Raw genomic sequence first — 19656 nt, forward strand, 5'->3', positions numbered from 1 at the left:
TTTTTTAAAAATTTTAAAAATTAAAACAATAAAATAAATTATTTAAAAAATTTAAAAAAAATTAAAAATATAAAATATAAACTTTAATAAATTTTTTTCTGTCAAATTGCCATGAAACATTTTTCAATGTTTACTATCAGTCTCTGTACCTATCTTACACAGATGCGGACCAGCACCAATCTGTGGACTCTCCTTTGAGCTACACTGATTGTTATGATATAGAGATGTAGTTAGAGATGAGGCTGAGAATATCTCAGCTAACTCACAGTTGAAAAAAATTTCATTAAAATAACATTCACGGTTCCTCTCACTCTCTGCCTCTGAGAGGAGACCACTGTTCTGTGGAGTGTTACCCCTTTTCTAATAAACTTTCCTTACCCCTAAAAAAATTTAAAAAAAAATAATAATATTCACCTTACAATATATAAGTGAGATAAAAATCAATAACGATATTTTGCTTCTAATCTGCATGTGATTTAAGATACAAACCAGTTCATTCTCTCTTCCCTTTATCTATAATCATCAAAAAGTAAGCAGCTTCAACAAATGTAGCCATGGGAAGTCAATGTGTTTACACATTTTAAAATTTACATGAAAATGAATCAGTAAATTTTTACAACATGAGTAATCTTATATAGAATTGTACATTTTACAGCTTTAATTATAATAAACTACACACGATAAAAAATTTTAACCCTTAAAGTACACACAATAGAAGCCAAAGTAAAAATTGTAATCTGCTTGATAAACTTTTATACAATAAGCAATCTAATGAATAAACAAAAATTTAAAAGAGTACAAACTGCTTATTTTCTTAAGTATCCATTAATTAATTAATTTGGCTCATGTGCCACTGTGAGACTGGTTTTGTGTGTGTGTGTGTGTGTGTGTGTGTGTGTGTGTGTGTGTGTGGTGTTTTGGCCTAAGTGTGTGTGTGTGTGTGTGTGTGTGTGTGCATTAGGCAGTATAATCACCAAAATATACAATTCTGAAGTCAGAAAAGTGTGACTTCAGATACCAGCAACCTAAAATTAGAAATGTTTTAAAATTTCTATAGTCTATTTAATAACTTGCTTGCTATTTTTACAACCTTTTAGAATGAGACTAATGATAAATTTATCATGGGTATATCAAGTTCACACACACAAGACTGAAGTGAAAATCTGACACGTGTAAAAGCATGCATAGAATTGAGCTGATATTTTAAAAATTATGTTAAAACGTATCAATAAAAATCAAAAGAAAACGTTGTTTACTTGAAATTCACTCACTTTGTATTATGCAAGACACTAAATAATATGCATATATTAAATAATAAAGCATGATACTCCTTCAGTATTTATTTTATTATTTAGAAAGATCAGTTTTGAGAGGATAATCATTCTTAACAAGCATATAGGTACATGCTTTTGTGTGTAGACACACACATATTGACTTTCCACAGTTCTTCAGATTTGCTAATAATCTTGCATTGTCTACTATTTTGCACTACCATTATCTCATCCTTATTAAAAAAGACAAAAGGCTATACCTCAAATAAAGAGTAGAGAATTGAAACATAAGAAATGAACAAGATGTTCTTATCTAATTGAATCTTGTAGCTCAAATTACCAGAACATTTTTAAGGGAACAAGATTCCCTTTAGAATAATCTGATATAAAGGAAGACAACATCTATATTACATATGTTTTAAGTTAAAAAAAAAAAAGAAAGTAGTTTCATGCACCTAGATGATAAAACATACAAATTCTGCTTCCTTCTACCTTCTTCTGAATATATATAAAAAAAAAAAACCACGATTTTTTAAAAATATGATCAATGCTAGTATTTAACACGTAACATCTGGTTTCACTGGTGCTACATTCTCATTTATACTTTAATAATGCCAAAAGTTAAGTAAATTTGAATATTAGAGAAAACATAATAGTAACCATTATAACATAGTTTATATACTTGGTTTCCTTTTTATTGCACTTAATTATTGTAGATGAGTCCATTAATGGAAGGAAGAGAGGAATAAAGGAGGAAGGAACAAAGGGAGGAAAAAGGGAATGAGGGAGGAAAGAAAGGGGGACCTTTAACAAATGTTCATTTAATACATTTTATGTGCCAGGTACCCTGGTAGGTTCTGGCCACTAGAAAATGAAAATACTTAGACATATCTCTGTTCTCACGTATTTTATAGTCTATAAAGAGATAATCACGGTAGCAACATAATGTAGCTACAAACAAAGCATTAAATCTGCATTAGCCTGATATGATCAGAGTCAGAGTACATAGCATAAGAGCTGTAGATTAAAAATTTGCAAGCGCAAATGTTTCATGCAGAAGCGCTAGCAAATAAAAAGACATGTTGATATAAGAAAGCACAAAGAAGTCTGAAAACTACAAGTAGTTCAGTATATGGAATTATAATATAAGTGTGTATCTACATGTGCCCGAATCACTTGATCATAACTCTGTGTGTGTGTGTGTGTGTGTGTGTGTGTGTGTGTGTGTGTGTGTGTAGGAGGATCAGGTATGTTGGGAAGGAATGGTGATGGGGTGGGTGGTATAGTGACAGGTAAGATGGCTAGGCAGAGACAGCTAGGCAAACTCATCATAACCAGATTCGCTAATTTGTTACATTTTTTCCCTACTTCCAGCATCGAAACTAGTCTAAATGTTTTAAGGTTGTAATATGGCTTCTAGAAAAAGCAATTATTGCATAATTGTTTAATAACTACAGAGTTAATAATAACCACCATGATCTCTAATACAGTGTTTTCTGTATACCAATTTATTAAACACTGTAGTAACCATGTAATATAAATATCATTCTTTCCCTCAATTAACAGATAAAAAAAGATTACGTGACAAAGTCCCACAGCCAGGGACTACCAGCTTTTGCAATCCATTATCTTAATCATTTTTAGTATGTTTCAGTTTTGTAATTTTTAATTTTATTATTTAATTTCCAAGGGCAAGTAGCACTTTTACCATGCAGATAATTTAGAAAATCCAACCTTATTATTTTTGCTCAATGATTTATTTAGCAAATATTTATATTTTCTATATTGTGCTCCAGTTCTAAGCAAGAAGGTAAAATCAGTGAACAAGATCAAGTGTCCCTGCCTTCCTGAAGCACAGAGTCTGACTCTGGACTATGTCACAGTACAATTCTATATACTATTTATGAATAATAGAGAGGTTCTATAGTCATTGAGAAGATTCATTTCGTTTCTCTCAATTTATTCTGTGTTGATATTTACATTTTGTTATTTGTTTCTCCAAATGCCATTCAGGCAAATGCAAAAAAAAAAAAAAAAATCTACCATAACATTCATAAGAGTATATGCGTAGAAATCGTAGACACAATTTCAAAAATGCTGTCAAATATAAAGATGAAACATCTGTGAATGTCTGAAGTGCATTCTACAACACAGAACTACACCTTGTTGCTTTCATCTACAAAATGCGCTACTTTTCAAAAGTTTCAAAACTATCAATAACTTTTCAAAGCTTACCACAAAATTGTTTTATCCATATCCATTCATGGGGAACAACCCACATCCCTTGATAGAATCTAATTTATACTCCTTGCTGAGTTTTCTTTTAACATTCCTGGATTTAATTATCTGGAATAAACTGTTCCTCTTGACAAGAAATACTGTTTCTTGGTTTTATTCCATGTCTATAGAAATTTAGAAGCAAGATCCAATGGAAAGGAGGGGGGGACCTTTATAGACTAAACAAACTGAGAAAATAAATGTCCATGGAACATTGTGAAAAAGCTATTTCCTTAGTTTTAATCAGTGATTAGATGCCAAGAATGCAGAAGGGAAAAAAATCAAATGCAATAGCCAATCTCTGCGTGAATGTGTGATTAATATTGCCAGTCAATTGAATCTTGTAAGCAGTTCAGAATGTTGTTAATTACAATCCAGGGGAAAGCAAATTCAATATCAAACACTTTTAAGCAAAAGTAAATGGCATTTTATGGTGTTGGCAACTGTAATGTGTTTGAGCAGTGCTGAGCTACTTCATACATTAGCGCAGTTGTTTATGGACTCAGTGATATGATATTTAAAACATACTCTAATGTGGGTACTAAATTAGATCAGAACTGTGTTTCCAGTTTCAGGGAGGGAGGCCATATGTGCTATAAAGATAAAAGGATTTAGACAGTTGAAAAAGCAGGGAGTAGAGTTAAAAATCCCTGTGATGAAAAATGCAAGAGAATCTGTTATCTGGGGGGAGCAGGTAATTCCCCACCAAGCAGAGTTCTTTCAAAGTGCACTGCTGGCAGATTTTCCTTTTATAAATGTCCTCCACTTCATTTTCCAAACCTGGCTAGTATTCATGGTTTTCACCCTTAGATATAACTATGTCCATAACAGTCAACTTCCTACTCTTTAACATACTTCACATTCTAAAACAGAGAAAAGGGAGATTTCCCACCAATAGAGTCCCAATCTCGTGATCTGTGTTCTGTTGCACTAGGACCTAAGGGAATGGAATAGTTTAAGGTCAGGTGACATAGGGAAAGCCACCTGCAAAGAAGTTTCCAATATCCCCAGCAATTTGTTATTTGGATTAATCAACTCTCTTTTTATATGGCAAATGACCCCTGAGAGCATGCAATGTCTTTCCTAAGAAGCAATGACAGTAGTATTGGGTAGTTGTTTAGCGGGTGTGACAGAGACCATATAGGCCAGAAAACCTAATATTTTTACTATCTGTCCCTTTACAGAAAGTTTTCTGAGCTCTGCTTTACAAGTTCCCCTCGGTAGTAACCTCTCCTGCTAGGAGCCTGTCGGTTTCTGAGAACTGAGAACGCAAAGGTTTTCAAGCACAGAAGATTAGGTGGCATGATTGTTTTGGTGCCTGTTCACTAAAAAGAATTTGGTGAATTTGGCAGAATTTGGTCAAAGATGTGTCAGTGCTAGGAATGAGCCTTCCTGCCATCTCTATTCTAGAAGGAAACAGAAAGGACAAAGGAGAATTTCATAAGCTTAGGAAAGCAGAGCCCTAGGGAGCTGTCTAAGTGGTGTATTTGGAAATCCACAGGGCAGTTTGAGGGGCTTGGGTTAAGAGTGAGACTTGTAAGAGTTAAGTGAAACAACAAAACTCTAGCATCTGCCATGCAGTTTTTACTCAAGATTTGGGAATAAAACCACACTCTCTACTTCCACCTATTCAACACTAAAAAACAAGTAGTGATTACCCCATGTCAAGGAGGACAGGTAGAGAGGCACCCATGTGGAAAGTCAAAAGGAATCAACTGTGATTGTCATATTCTAAGCTAACTTCTTGTCTTATCTTGAAAATGATGCTCTATATTCCACGGCAGTGCTTCTCTGAAGCTTACCGCATAGATTCCTTTTTCTGCTACCATGCTGGCTTCTGAGACAACATGGTATAGAACAAACTTTAGGAATAATACAGAGATAAGTACAAGTTCAAGCTCTACAATTAACTGGTGAAGGATATTAAGAAAGCTAGACACTTTTACCTTCAATTTCTTCAACGGAAAAAACTCTGGATAGTATCACCTTTACAGGGCTTTGTGGATATTCAATAAGAGAACATGAAAATACACCAAGCACAATTTTTTGCATTTAATGAGCTCTCAAATAAAGAAAACTTTGCTGCCTTATTTCTACTCCCAAATAATGTTGAATTAAAAGCTGTCAGCTCTCTTCTGTTAAAACTTTCATAGCTTCAACTCTTCATTCATTCGTTTACTCACTCATCCCTATAATTATGGTTTGGTATATTACTGCTTATGATGTTAATGTATACTTAATATGGAAAGAAGACAACACTAACATACCCTTTGGAGCCACCCCCACTTAAAAAAAAAAGCAGAAATGTTATTTCACAACAAGTCCATGTTCTGTCAATTACTATCCCTCTGGAAAATTTGAATGACAACTATGTAGAGTACTGAACATTTGGAATACTTTGAAAAAAGAGAGGCAATGAAAGAGTTGATGTTAGGAGAGAGCCAAAGGGATCAGTAAGCAAAATACAAAGCTAATATAAAGTTGTGGAGAAGAAAAGATATATACAGAACGGATAAAGCAGTGGGATCAGAGAAAGCAGAACTGAGCCTGATTAAAAGATAGAAGGAAAACAAAGAAACTCATCAGCTCATGTCTCAAATCTGAATGACATTCCTGTTACAATGTCCCTAATGACAATATATAGTAACTCCCTTGTGTGCCTCTCATCAATGTATGTACCCTCGAGTTCAATATGCAATACTTAAGTACCAGAGGAAATTTCTATCCTAAGAAATAATAGTCAAATGGATACATTATCTTTGTAGTAATGTACTTTAAAATGCTTTGGTATGAATAGTTTGAAGCACAGGTGCATAATTTGACTTTCCTATTAAGCTTGGAGGTGATTAGGTAGCATTTGAATTACCCTAAACAGGAATCAACTTTGTAGGGACAGCGATGGAGTCACGTCAGATTGTGATGAAAATCTACCCAAGATAGTACATTAATTAGCTTGAGATATTCATATGGATACAATATGAGGAAGGAAAATGGGGAGAGAGAGGAGGGAAGAAAGAAGAAATGACGGAAAGAAGAAAAGCCAGAATTTATCTGACTCCACAACTTGGTTTCTTCATTATTGTATACTTCTCTAACCTACAGCTAAACCATATTCTGCTGGATATTACAATCTCACAGAACATCCACTTTAGACAAAGTTACTGTACAAACTACGCGATGCCAAATATCCTCCACTCATGACCGCTACTTTACTAATTACAACTTACTCCTTGCCCTAGCCTATTCTCCCTATAAATATGTATCTATATAGATAGACAACAATAGATTTGCCCCCACTTTCTGACAACACCCATCCAAAGCAAATTTCCACTTCCTGAGACTCTCCCTAAAATTATACAACCAAAGCCCAGATCCTGTGTCATGTCTTTATAACAGCCCTTTAGTGAAAAACTGCACAGCGGCCCAGTGTGTATCTCCCTTGCTGCGACACTTTGAAAACCCAACACATTCAACTCTCAGTGTTCCTGGTGGTGTTTGGCAATTCCTTTCCCAGAACACCGTCTACATCATAGCCAAGTTACAACCTGGCCTCTGTATGCAGAAACCGTTAAACTTTGGTAAATACCATATCACTATTTTTTTTTTTAGACAACAAAACACAACCGTTCATTTCAGGTTCACTGTATACTTACAATCAAGGCTGACTTACCTTAGGACTTTTGCTAGTGAAAGTGTCTACTTAAAATGCTCTGGTCAAAATAGGTTAGATAATTCAGCAGAGTATTAGTGGATCTGCATGAATGACGTGAAAAGCCATTAATAAAATTTATATTGTTTCAGAAGGATAGTGATAACAGAAGAGGGTAATAGAAATTTACACAAACTCTTTGTTTTCTTTGTTTCTATTTCCTGAAAATCAGTTAATATTGGGATCCCAAAAGTTAATTTATTTAGCTTCAGGTCACCTAAACCTAAATTGCTACATTATATTTTTCAGCTAAAATCACTAAATATTAAATAATGACATCACCTGGATAGGCTAACTATCCTATCTGTTAGGCAATGTCTGTAATTTGGGTGACTATTTAACAGAGGAGTCAGGTGTTTGCCAAGGTCACTCTAAATATGCAGAACTAATCTCTTGTTTTTGATATATGGAACTTATGAAGATTATCATGGTCTAATCATTGAGCTCAAATTTCACGGTTTATAAGACTATGTGTTGCTAATCACTTGAACAAGAACTCTTGATATTAGGTTTCTCAATTTTCAGTTATATATTAAAAATTGTTAAAAGCTATAGGTAAGAATTATCTGAATATGCTAGAAATTATTATCTCTATCAAAATGCGAAAGACAAATAATAGTATCATTTCTACCATAAGAAATTATTGCATATTTTTCTTCCCCTATCATTTTTCTTCCCGTTTAATTTTCAGTTTCCCTGGAACCTTTCTTCTTTCATATATTTCTCTTTTTTATGTTTCCCTCTCTGAGAATAAGCCCACTATTTAGGTACTTGGTGACACTGCACACCCCTGAGGCTAGTACACTGATGTCAAATTTGAATAGAACTTGCATAGTCCAGAAATATTGTCTTGACAGTTGCTTCAACAATCGCCCTTACCTATGTAGACTGTGTAGCCAAAAATGTCATAATAATTACTTTGATCTTTGAAATTGTCCTAAATTCTCTTTCACAGGAAGCAGGAAGTCAGGGTGATCCATACTAAAGGAACATAGGTATTCCTCTCAGTGTCCACCCTCCTAATACTTCTCCCTATATCTTGGTGTCTTTAGTGAAAATTAGAATAAAACTAAACGTAAGTTACAAATTTATTATTTATCAGTGAAAAATTATATTGTTATAAGTTCCATACTAAAATGTTAAGTTAGGTGCTAGTATGAGTTACACATATATCAAAGACGAGAGTAGTCATAAATAAGATCCTATTATATGACAAATATTTTGTAGGTACCAACAGCCCTTGGAAATTCAGTTTGGTTGTGAGGGCCTTATTAGCTGAAGACTCCTCTTCTGCCTTCCTCCCCTTGCTTTTATCCAAGCATATCCAGGGTGATGAGTTCACCTGACTGCAAGTTGACATGAGCCAACCATGAGTCAACCATGAGTCATAGTTAACAGTGACCTCACTTAATAAACTCGAATGCCATCTACTGCAAGCAAGCCAAATGTCAGAATCAAAGAAAGTCACAGCCACAGTTCCTTCTTCCGTGATCTGATAGTAAAATCTAGAAAACATGTCCTCTGAAAAATGACTATAGGAATTTTGGATGCTTATCCTGGAAGAGAAAAGACATCAAAGAATAGGGGTAAAAAATGAAAGGGGTGGGGAAAAAATGAAAGGAGTGGGAAAAAGCTTAAAAGAGCATTTTCATTTAATATTAAATTGTTTAATAAATTGAATGGAACTCTGGCAAGCACCCAGAAGAAAAGTCATATGGCTGCTAAAAGTCAAGAGTTAAATTTGGCCCTGGACTTCTATATCCAGTTTCAGTGTTCTCTCCATGATCATTTCTAAGAGGTCATGCTATGGTGTTTTTAGAATCAAACCATCCTAAATTGAAATAACTGCTCCCTAACTTAATAGTCATTTGACATGCTGACTATTTAATTGCTGTGTGTGTCAATTTTCTTATTTGCCAAAAAGTGTAATAGCTAACTTGGAAGATTGGGGTGAAGATTAAATGGGATAATCTACATGAAATTCTGATTATAATGGCTGACAGAAAGTAAAACTCTTTCATTAGTAATTACTGATGGCAATGATGATGATGATAATGACGATGATAATATATCACCACATCAATATACAAAGCAGAACTAGAACCTCTCAGAAATTATATCAAAGCAAATTTTTGTTTAATATGTGGAAGAATTTTCTAAACTGTCAGAGATAATCACATTATCTTGGCTGCAATCTTGAAACCATGGATTTTATTCTATATTCAATGGGAGATCATTTTTCTCTTAATGGAAGAGAAACAAATGGTGAAATTTATGTTTTACAAATAGATATCCAGTGACATGGTGGATGAATCATAATCAAAAAAGACAGGATCGATTTTATATGCACATTCCAGAAATGGATTGGAAATTCAGTATGGATTTTCATTTTGTGCTATATTGAGTCCCTGTAATTCATTTACCATCCCTACTTAGGGAGATACCTCCCATTTTTAAAAGACCCCATACCAGTGTCAACTCCTTTGGCATTACGGTTAAGTCCATACTACCTCAAAGTATAACATATTTTTCATTACACTCCTAGAACAGAAATTACATCTCATTATGATGCAGATATTTATGTCAAATACATTATGACATGTTAGATATTGTATGTGCTTAGAATAAACATCTACTGTTGGTATAAATGAACAACCCAGATTATAGTGATGGCTCAGAAAGAAAAGACAGGATAGGAAGTTTGACCTACTTGGACATTAGGATGTATTTAAATTTTCATTGGAAACTTTATTTTTACATTTCTTCACTAACATATTTATGTGATTATTTTCTTTATCTTATCCATTTTTCAACAAATATAATAAAATGGTAAAATTAGTCTGAGCCACATATTAACTCCATCAGTTTCATATAATAAAATTTATTTACTAAATTGAGTTTTAAGTGTTCTCCAATAACTAAAGATCAATAGATCTGACATACAGAGGTTAAAACAAAAGGATGTTAAATGAAATAAACAAAGGAGCTGGTTTTAGACTCTGACCAGTCTGACTACGGTTCTGGGTTCTGTTAACTGTGACTCATCACAGTTTACTTCAAAAGTTACCTTAAAAGGTCTTTTTTATATTTTTCTTAGGGGAGGCAACCCTTGGTTGACCACATAGATTGCAAGATCCTTGTCAGCTTATAATCCCTTATTTTTTTTATTTTTTATTTTTTATGCCTACAGCACCTGGTCTTCCTAGGTGATCTCCTATCCAAGTACTAACCAGGCCCAACCTGGCTTAGCTTCCTAGATCAGATGGGATTGGGCTTGTTCAGGGTGGCATGGCCGTAGACAAAATTTATTATGATTTATTATGCTTACAACTGTTAAATGGAAATGATTAATTTTTATTTTACAGGATTTTTTAAAGAACCAATTGTTTTTTATTCTGCCAAGCACTGAGGAAATGTCATTAAAACTCTGTCACTCTTTTTCCTCTGTTTCAGATGTAAGTATTCATTTTCCACTTTGTATTAATCATGTGCAATATTGCATATATCCACTCTACTAAATTATTGCGTAATTTACTCTACTAAATGAAAAGTTCCTCAAGATCAACAATGAGGTCTCATTCTTCTGATATCTTCAACATACCCTGGCACAATGACATACACAATAAAATTGCTTAAGAGATATTTGATCATCGAATTAATGAATGAGATAAGAAATAGAAACTACTTTAGGCATGACATTTTTTTTTTTACTGATCAGAAATTAATGACTGTAGTTATTTTAGGTACTTAGTAGTAAAGATTCATTGTTAAGAAAATCTACCTAGATTACAATGATGATGCAGAAAGAACAGAGTATATTTGGCCTACCTGTATATTTAGGTATATAAATAACAAATATTTCCTTAAACAAAATTATCTAGATAATTCACACTTCATTTTTATTACTTATATAACACTCTGTATCAGGTGTTGTTTAAAATAATGTACAAATTTTAACTAATTTAATAATGACAACAAACCTGTGGAGTATTAGTGTTTACAATTTCCTTTTTATGGATGAGAAAATTACAAAATAGAGATTACATAAATAACATGTCCCAGATCACAGAGCTTATAAATATCAGAGCCAGAATTTGAATGCAGGCAGAGGATCTTTAGTTTCTGCTTTCCTAACCATTATATTATAATGTAATATTTCAAAAAATGTCTCTTGAAATACAGAGCATAATTCTTTGGACATTTATAATTAACATATTAAGGTTACAGTAAGAATCTGTGGGGTATGAATAGGAAATTTACTTTTATTAGTAATAGTGGAAAAACAACATACTTCATCCACAAATCTTATCCCAAGAATGTGTCTCTTACTTTCTTTCCCACAGGCGCTTAAACAAATCTTACATTTCATCACAAGATAAGTGTTGAGAACCGTTCAGTCTCACTTGGACCTGCTCAGTGGTGAGTACATGTGATCTGCAATTGCTCCTGCAGAAAATCGCCCAAAGTTATTGACTTTATTTCAAGTTATCATATAGAAAAGAAACACAGTTATTGACATGCAGGACACTTCATTTTCTCACGTTTCATTTAGTTTCCACAAACTAGAGAGCTAAGATGGTCTTCCATGATACAATTCTAGAACACATTGCTTCAAAAACATTGTTTATTTATAATCCAAATAAAAACTTTAAGTTTTTAGCTATCACAACTGTGCTTAATAAAATTCAGATTTTTTTTGCTCTTGGTTGTTTATGAAACCAGAGAAAAGATGGTATTAGATAAACACTGATATCATATATGACTGACACTCTGGGAATTTATATATGTGTCAAAGGAAAGATGACTATTAATTCTCTCTAAGGATGACATATAACTAGCATCATTCTAGATGTGTAGGAGAAAAAAATAACATGTAACAGATGCTTTAGGCCATTTGAAAACTTTAGCTTACAATGAAATCACCTGGAGGACTTGTTATAACACAAACTGACACTAACTCTCAGTGTTTCAGATTAAGCTGGTCTTGAGTGGGACCTGAGAAATTGAATTTCTTACAATTTTCCAGGTGATACTGCTGCTGCTGGTCTGGGACATCACTTCAAGAATCACTGCTATAGAATTTTAGAGCTTAATCTTATCTTCAAAGTCTGGTTGGGAAAGGCCACCAAACAATGACTTTCTCCTTCCAAACACAGAGAAAATGTAGATGTCTTACAAATAAGACCTAGTTGGTCTTGAGAAATTGAATTTCTTACAATTTTCCAGGTGATACTGCTTCTGCTGGTCTGGGACATCACTTCAAGAATCACTGCTATAGAATTTTAGAGCTTAATCTTATCTTCAAAGTCTGGTTGGGAAAGGCCACCAAACAATGACTTTCTCCTTCCAAACACAGAGAAAATGTAGATGTCTTACAAATAAGACCTATGAAATATTTATATTCTTTGAATGAATAACCTGCCTTTTTAAGGTCAATTCAGGCATTATAACTTTTCATACATTTTTAAAATCCATTTTATAGTAGCTGTAAACTATACCTGGTGATGTATCAGACTTTCTCAGCTCTTATAATTATATTAAACAGGTTGTAAATACTGGCTTATTTTTAGTCATTTAAATATGTTCCTGTACGCTAAAGGAATAATCATTCTTTTTGTAGTTATCATATGTATTTCAAAAGCCAACTTATTAATTTTGTTCAATAATTTATGAATTCATTCAACAAATACATATTGAACCTATACTTATTCAGTGCTGGTGTTACATGAGTGGAAAAAATAATAACCTTCACACAAGTAACTTACAATAAAGATTAAGTAGAAAATATAATATTTGAGATAATAAAGAGAAAAAAAAGAGAGAGAATAAAAAATGTCTAGAATGTTGCAATTTCAGATGCTGAGAAATGATTTTCCAGAGGAAGTGACATGAGTTAAAGCCTCAAGACTTCCATTTTATTTTTGAATCAGCTTTCTAATATTTATGTTTAAAAATATCAACTTACAGAGTTTTTTTTTTAAGTTTTGTTTTCTAATTCCATTAACCTTTACACTGACAGAATTCATAAATGTTTTATTTTTTGATTGGTTACCGTGAAAGTTTACATGTCTTTTAAACAAAGTCTAAAGTTGAGGTCTCAGCAGTTTCAACTCGAAATACCTAACTCTACCATCCAGTATATTTGAGAATTTTTAACCTTAAAAATTAGACTTTTTAAACTATAAAATTGTATATGTCTTATTTTAGTTGGTTTTACTGAGGTACAATATACATGTATAATATTCACTCTTTTAAGTGTGTATAGATCGAGTTTTGTAAAGTGTATACCATCATGTAAATACCACCACAATTAAGATATATAACAGTTCCATCGCCTGAAAAAGTTCTCTTATGTCCTTTTATAATGAATCTCTTTTCCCAGGTCTTAGGGACCACTGGTCTGTTCTCTGCCATTATGATTTTTTCTTTTCGAGAATGTTATTTAAATGGAATCAAGAGTATGTATACTTCCAATTCTTGCTTCTTTCCCTTAGCATAATACTTTTAGAGTTCATCCATATTGTTCTATCAGCGGTCTTTTTCTTTTTTAGTAATATTCCACTGTATGTATGTACCTCAACTGGTATATCCATTCAGCAGTTGAAGGACATTTGGTTAGTTTTCGGTTTGGGATAATTATGGATAAAACTGCTATGCATATTTACTACAGGTTTCCGTGTGGCCAGATGTCTTCATTTCTCTAGGATAAATACCTAAGAGTGAGATTGCTGAGTCACCCGAGAAGCATAGGTTTAACTAAATATACTGCCAAATTGTTTTCCATTCTGCATTCCCACTGGCAACATATGACTCGTAGTTGTTCTTCATCCTTGTCGGCGCTTGGCATTATCATGGTTTTTTTTGCCATTCTAATAATGTGTAATGGTATTTCATTTTAGTTTTAATTTGCATTTCCAGAATGACTAATAATGCTAATCAACTTTTCATGTGCTTATTTGACATCCATATCTCCTCTTGGATGAGGTCACTTTGAACATTTTTATCATGTCATATTTTTAACTTCTGAATCATTAAATACATGGGTATTTTAAAAAAGCATTTTACTAACCAATATCTTCTGTTACAAGTATAATCAAATGTTTTAAAATCAAAAGTAACCTGATAATTAGCATCACATTGTTCTGACAATTCAGATCTAAGTAATAAAAAGGGTTAAAGTAGAAATGAGGATATATATCAGAGGTCAGGAAACATAACCTTTAAAACTAGAACTACTAATCAAAATCAGCCAATTTAAATCACATAAAAATGCTTTTGATTCCTATTACTACATACTTAACAAAACATAAGAATTAAGTATAGCAGTTAAAATTAAAAACATCATGTGTTTCAAGAATGTCACATTAAGCTGCTACAAATTGTCCCCTAAAGACTTGCCCAGGAAGCCTCTATGACACTCTTTTGCCTCAGGCACCAGCGAAAAGCTGTATTTCACTTATATTAAATAGCTTCAAAATGTTTAAATATCTACATGATATCACAAAAAAATGCATATTTTGACAATGAACTGATTATGAGCACTAATCAAATACTAAACTCCTTCAAAATCAAATACTAAATGTCTGTAGAATCAGATTTTGAAGATTGGCACAGAAGTACGCCACAGTGAATTATTATATGACAAGGTTATATTGACACTCAGAGCTTGATTTCCTCATTTGCAAAATGATGATATCAATATCTACCTCACAGGATTATTTAAAATGTAAAATACTCTCTAGACTAAATATTGATACATTAAACATTAATATTATATCCATTCCTATATTATTAAAAACATGAGAATCCCTCATTAAGATGTAATTTTGTTTAATAGAGTAGTGGACACAAATTTTATGAATTATATTGTGTTGCTCTCACGAACAAACACACAATTCTCATGATCATATGGAATATAAAAGCTCTAATTTGTATAATACTACAGACAAGTAACAATGAAATCCAAAAGAATAAAGAAGGTGAAAATCTTCCATCTATCCATTTTTCCCTACCCACTTTTTAATTCTTTATGTTCTATGAGCAACAATTTCTACCCTTATATTTTGCTGAATAATATCCAAAATGAAATTGTGTAAGTCTTCCATCTTATGAAAATCGTAAGATAGCAAGAGGAAGGGCGGATTTGAAAAATAAAGGAATAGAAAGAGCAGGAGAGGGAATGAAGAATTTTTTAAAATTCTACAAAAAGTTAATGACTGTTTAGAAATCTTGTTACATTAAACGTTTATTAAATATCAACTATAAACCATGAACTTTGATAGGGAACAAGAATTAACTTCATAAAACCTGGACATATCCATGAAAAGGCTAGATGGTCTGAGAGGCTTTGTGTCCATAAAATATATAGTTGATGGATAAGATATAAGAAACAAATTGTGAAATATATTACCAAGCATGCAAGAATCTCCAAAGGCTAACACACACACACACACACACACACACACACACACACACACACACACACACACTACATTAAATGAATACACTTAAGAATTCGAGATACTTTGGAAGAAATGACGGTCAGAAACCTATAATTTCATGATTTTTAATAACAAGAGGAATCATAATCTAAGCTCTATATTTGCCTTTCTTGAATAGTTAAACCAGAGGCACTAAAAAAAGCTAAGATACTTAAAATGGGTAAGCATATATAATGAAAGATTGAGCTGTAAAAAATCCAACTACAAGCAAAAATAACCAATAAGAAATACTATTCATGAAAAAAAGTTAACAATAGAAAAAATATTGTTTGCTGGAATTTGTAATCATAGATAGACATTTTTATGAGTCTCATGCATTAATATACACAACTACCACTTTCTAGGAACCCCTAAACTGAGATAATCAATTAAAGCAAGCAGACTCAGTTAGCGAATCTGGAGCAAACTCCAAACTTAAGACAAAAGCAGGACCAGTGCAGGTTCCTCAGTATTCTCAAAGACTAAATTTAACAAATTTATATTTAAATAACCAAACACGAAGAAACAAGCCAACATTTACAAGAGTAAGAAGAAGAAAACATAATTAGTACCAAAAAAAAAAATAAAGTTTAAGTCTTCTGGACCCAAATTTCATATATTGGGTTCTAAGATTAATAATATCATGTTTATATATTAAAAATAGGAAGATAAAAGCATTCTATTAAAAAAAACAACAACCAAGCAACAAAGGGCTATGGTACAGAGATAGATCTGAAAAGAACCCATGGAATTTCTTAAGTAACTGTAAATATTAAAATCTAATGAATATATTAACTAACTTAGTCACACTTAAAGAGATAATTAGTAAACTTGGAGCCATTGAGAAAACTTCAATAGATAACTATATTATATTTATAGATAAGACGCAATAAGTTTGAGAAAGATATCATTTCTATCCAAATTGATAAGTAAAGTAAATTCTAATTAAAGCCCCAACATATTTATTAATGAAATTTGATAGTTTGATATCCATGATACAGGACTCATTATCAATTGTGTAGTATAGAGATAAAAATCTATGTGATTTAGAATTGATATTTTATTTTATCAGCCTAGTGATCTGCAAAGATTTTCTCCACTTCCATTATTATTTGAAAACCAAAGCAATAATTTCATGCATCTATTCTCTTTTTTATTCACCCATATATCTATTAACTACTATGCGCCAAGCCCTTTTTACGCCAATGGATGAACGCCATGAACAATACAGACAAAAATTCTTAACTTTGTGGAGATTGTATTATAGTAGGAGTGAGACAGACTACAATTTTCCCCCCAATAGATTAATAACAATATTATATGAGGTATAAATTAGAATGTAATAAGTAGCATGAAAAAAATTAGAGCAGGGCAAGGGGGATTAGAAATGTTGAGAAGACTGTCACTGTATAATGACAAAAGAATCCCATATACTCCTACAAGGTATATGATTACTGATTTAGAACATATCTTCAATTTTCAATCAATTGCTTTATATTCATTAACAGTACATTGTTTTAGATTAAGACAAAGTCTTCAGAGACCAAAAATTTAAAAAGTGTAAGTATCTAAGTTTCAAGCTTCTTATTCTATTTTAACCACTTAAACCTCCACAAAATATGTTTAAAATAGATTATTAAAATTCAGTACCTCGGATGTTTGAATAGTAGAAAAATCTGAAGAAATATATGTTACATTAGAAAAGCAATGTAAATGAAAATAAAAATTGCTCATTAGAACACTTGATTATCTACAGGTGTGTGAGGTACTGAGTAGAATCATATGAGGTTTAGGTCCTAAAACTAATTTTCCAACTATAAATTTCCACTTGAGATTGTAATTTTTATAAATTAAAATTTGGGAAACTGTAAGTAAATGAAAGAAACCACAAGAGCTTTGGTCACCATACTTGTTAAAAAAAAGAAAGAGAAGTAGCAGCAGAGTTCGCAGGGGGTTTGTATGAAATAATTCTCAAGGATTATCCCTCTTTTTATAAACTTTATATATTTTTATTAATTTAAGTCCTAATCATTTAATTTATAAATTCTTTCTATTCACCAGTCACTCTCCTTGGTGCTATGTGAGAATGGGGAACTGGGCCCAAGGAGCTTTCATTTCCATTTTATTATTCAATGGTTTCTATGAATTCTCCACATCTATTGTACAAGGTCCCAAAGAGTTTGACCCCGCCTTTCTTTTTGAGTTCATTGCTAGTAATTTTTCTTTTCATCCACACTAGGGGTCTTGCTGCTATCCATGAAATTATAATTATTCCTATTCTAGAGCTTTATACTCTGAGACCTCAGTGAAATATTACCTCAGAAATGTGTTTTCTCTCACCCTTGCTAATTGTCCATCACTCTCTATCCATTTAGACTGATGCTATTTTCCAGATAGCATTTATCATACATGAAATTATATTACATATTTATTTATTTGGCCTTTAGGATATAATAAAACAAAAATAGAAATAAGGGATATGTTTTCTTAATTGCTCACCAAGATTGATTAATGATTCACAGTAGAATTGGATACAGTCACCAAAATGAAAAAAGGTATTCCATCTAATATTTTTAATATGACTATGAAATAGCATGACGAGTGCAATAAATAAAAAAAAAACAATGTCTTTCCATCGTGTTAAAGCAGTTATATGACTTTATAAATTAAGAAGTATGATGTCAATAGTAAAAAAAATTTTGAAATAACTGAAGAGAATGAAAATTAATCATCTAATCTTTGAAATGTCTCAACTCTTTTTTATTACATAATATTTTTATTATGTAAGATTTAATAAAACATACATGATTTGGCAAGAGAAAAAATAGAACTCACAAACAAGGAAAACTCTTACTGTTTACTTGATACTATAGGAACTATGAAAATTGAAAAAGATCACATTGTATACAGAAGAAATTTTCAGGGTCGATAAAGGCAATAATTTTATGAGCTGGCTATTAAGTTTACGAATTACCCAGGAGTTTGAATGAAAAATCATTATTCTTCACTGTTGGACATTTTACTTCTTATCAGCACCTATCTTCCTCAGAGTCTAGAGAACTGAAGTAAAAAAGATGCACAACTTTCCCACTAGATAGAATAGAATAGGAAGTTTACAAAAGTAGCGACCAGGACATAGAAAGATCTGACTAAAGTTAGTCTTTAGGATATTCCAGAAATTTATATTCTCTAGATAATCACTGTTCCCAATTTCCATAAAGAATTAATAGTTACCTAATATAAAAGGAAGATCAAAACCAAATTACTCCAAGTTTCAAATGTATTTTCTCAAATCAAATCAATGCAATAATTCTGAGAAGAGAGAATTCAAACAAATGCGGTAGGCGAAAAAGAGAAAGCTTGCCAGGAATATGTGAGAGGATCTGGAAGGAGGCTGGCGCCATTAAAAAAGGAAGTGATACCAGAAGTCAAATCAAAGAGGAACTGTTTGTGACACTAAGGAGGAAACTCACACTAGAGATTACAGTTTCTATAAAAGAGGAAATTTCGCATCTATTTTTCTCATACAAAATTATAATTTAATGTGAATACTTACACAGAGTTTGTAAGAGTTTGTTTGATCTACAGCTTACATATAAAAAAATCAATCGCGATAAATTTCTTAGGCTACAAAATATATGCAAATGTAATTATAAACAGATAAAATAAACGAAATACATCTGAGCTTTTTTCCACTTCATTTACCTAGATGAGCCTAAGAAATAGAGGCATTTCAATACCATGGTGATTCCAGGAATCTGGATATTAGGTTTAATTTCTCTTTTTACTTCCTTCCTTATATTTCAATTTTGAGAAAAACAGAGTACAACTCACCATGGAATTTCTAACATATATTGAGATAGCTGCAAGCGGGAGCAAAGTTTTGCCACCTCCAAATATGTCTTTTTTGGAATATTGA

The 19656-nt window shown here is 32.3% G+C and overlaps 1 protein-coding gene and 1 pseudogene across 7 annotated transcripts in view; both read right to left on the reverse strand.

Annotated features, from left to right (window-relative positions):
• The window catches only part of SPOCK3 (SPARC (osteonectin), cwcv and kazal like domains proteoglycan 3), a 319424-nt gene that overhangs the window by 210436 nt on the left and 89332 nt on the right, over window positions 1–19656 (reverse strand). The window lies entirely within an intron of this gene.
• Window positions 10439–10557, reverse strand: LOC112483979 (annotated as a pseudogene).

The sequence above is a fragment of the Pteropus alecto genome, unplaced genomic scaffold (assembly GCF_000325575.1).
Source record: "Pteropus alecto unplaced genomic scaffold, ASM32557v1 scaffold166, whole genome shotgun sequence".
Taxonomy (NCBI): Eukaryota; Metazoa; Chordata; class Mammalia; order Chiroptera; family Pteropodidae; genus Pteropus; species Pteropus alecto.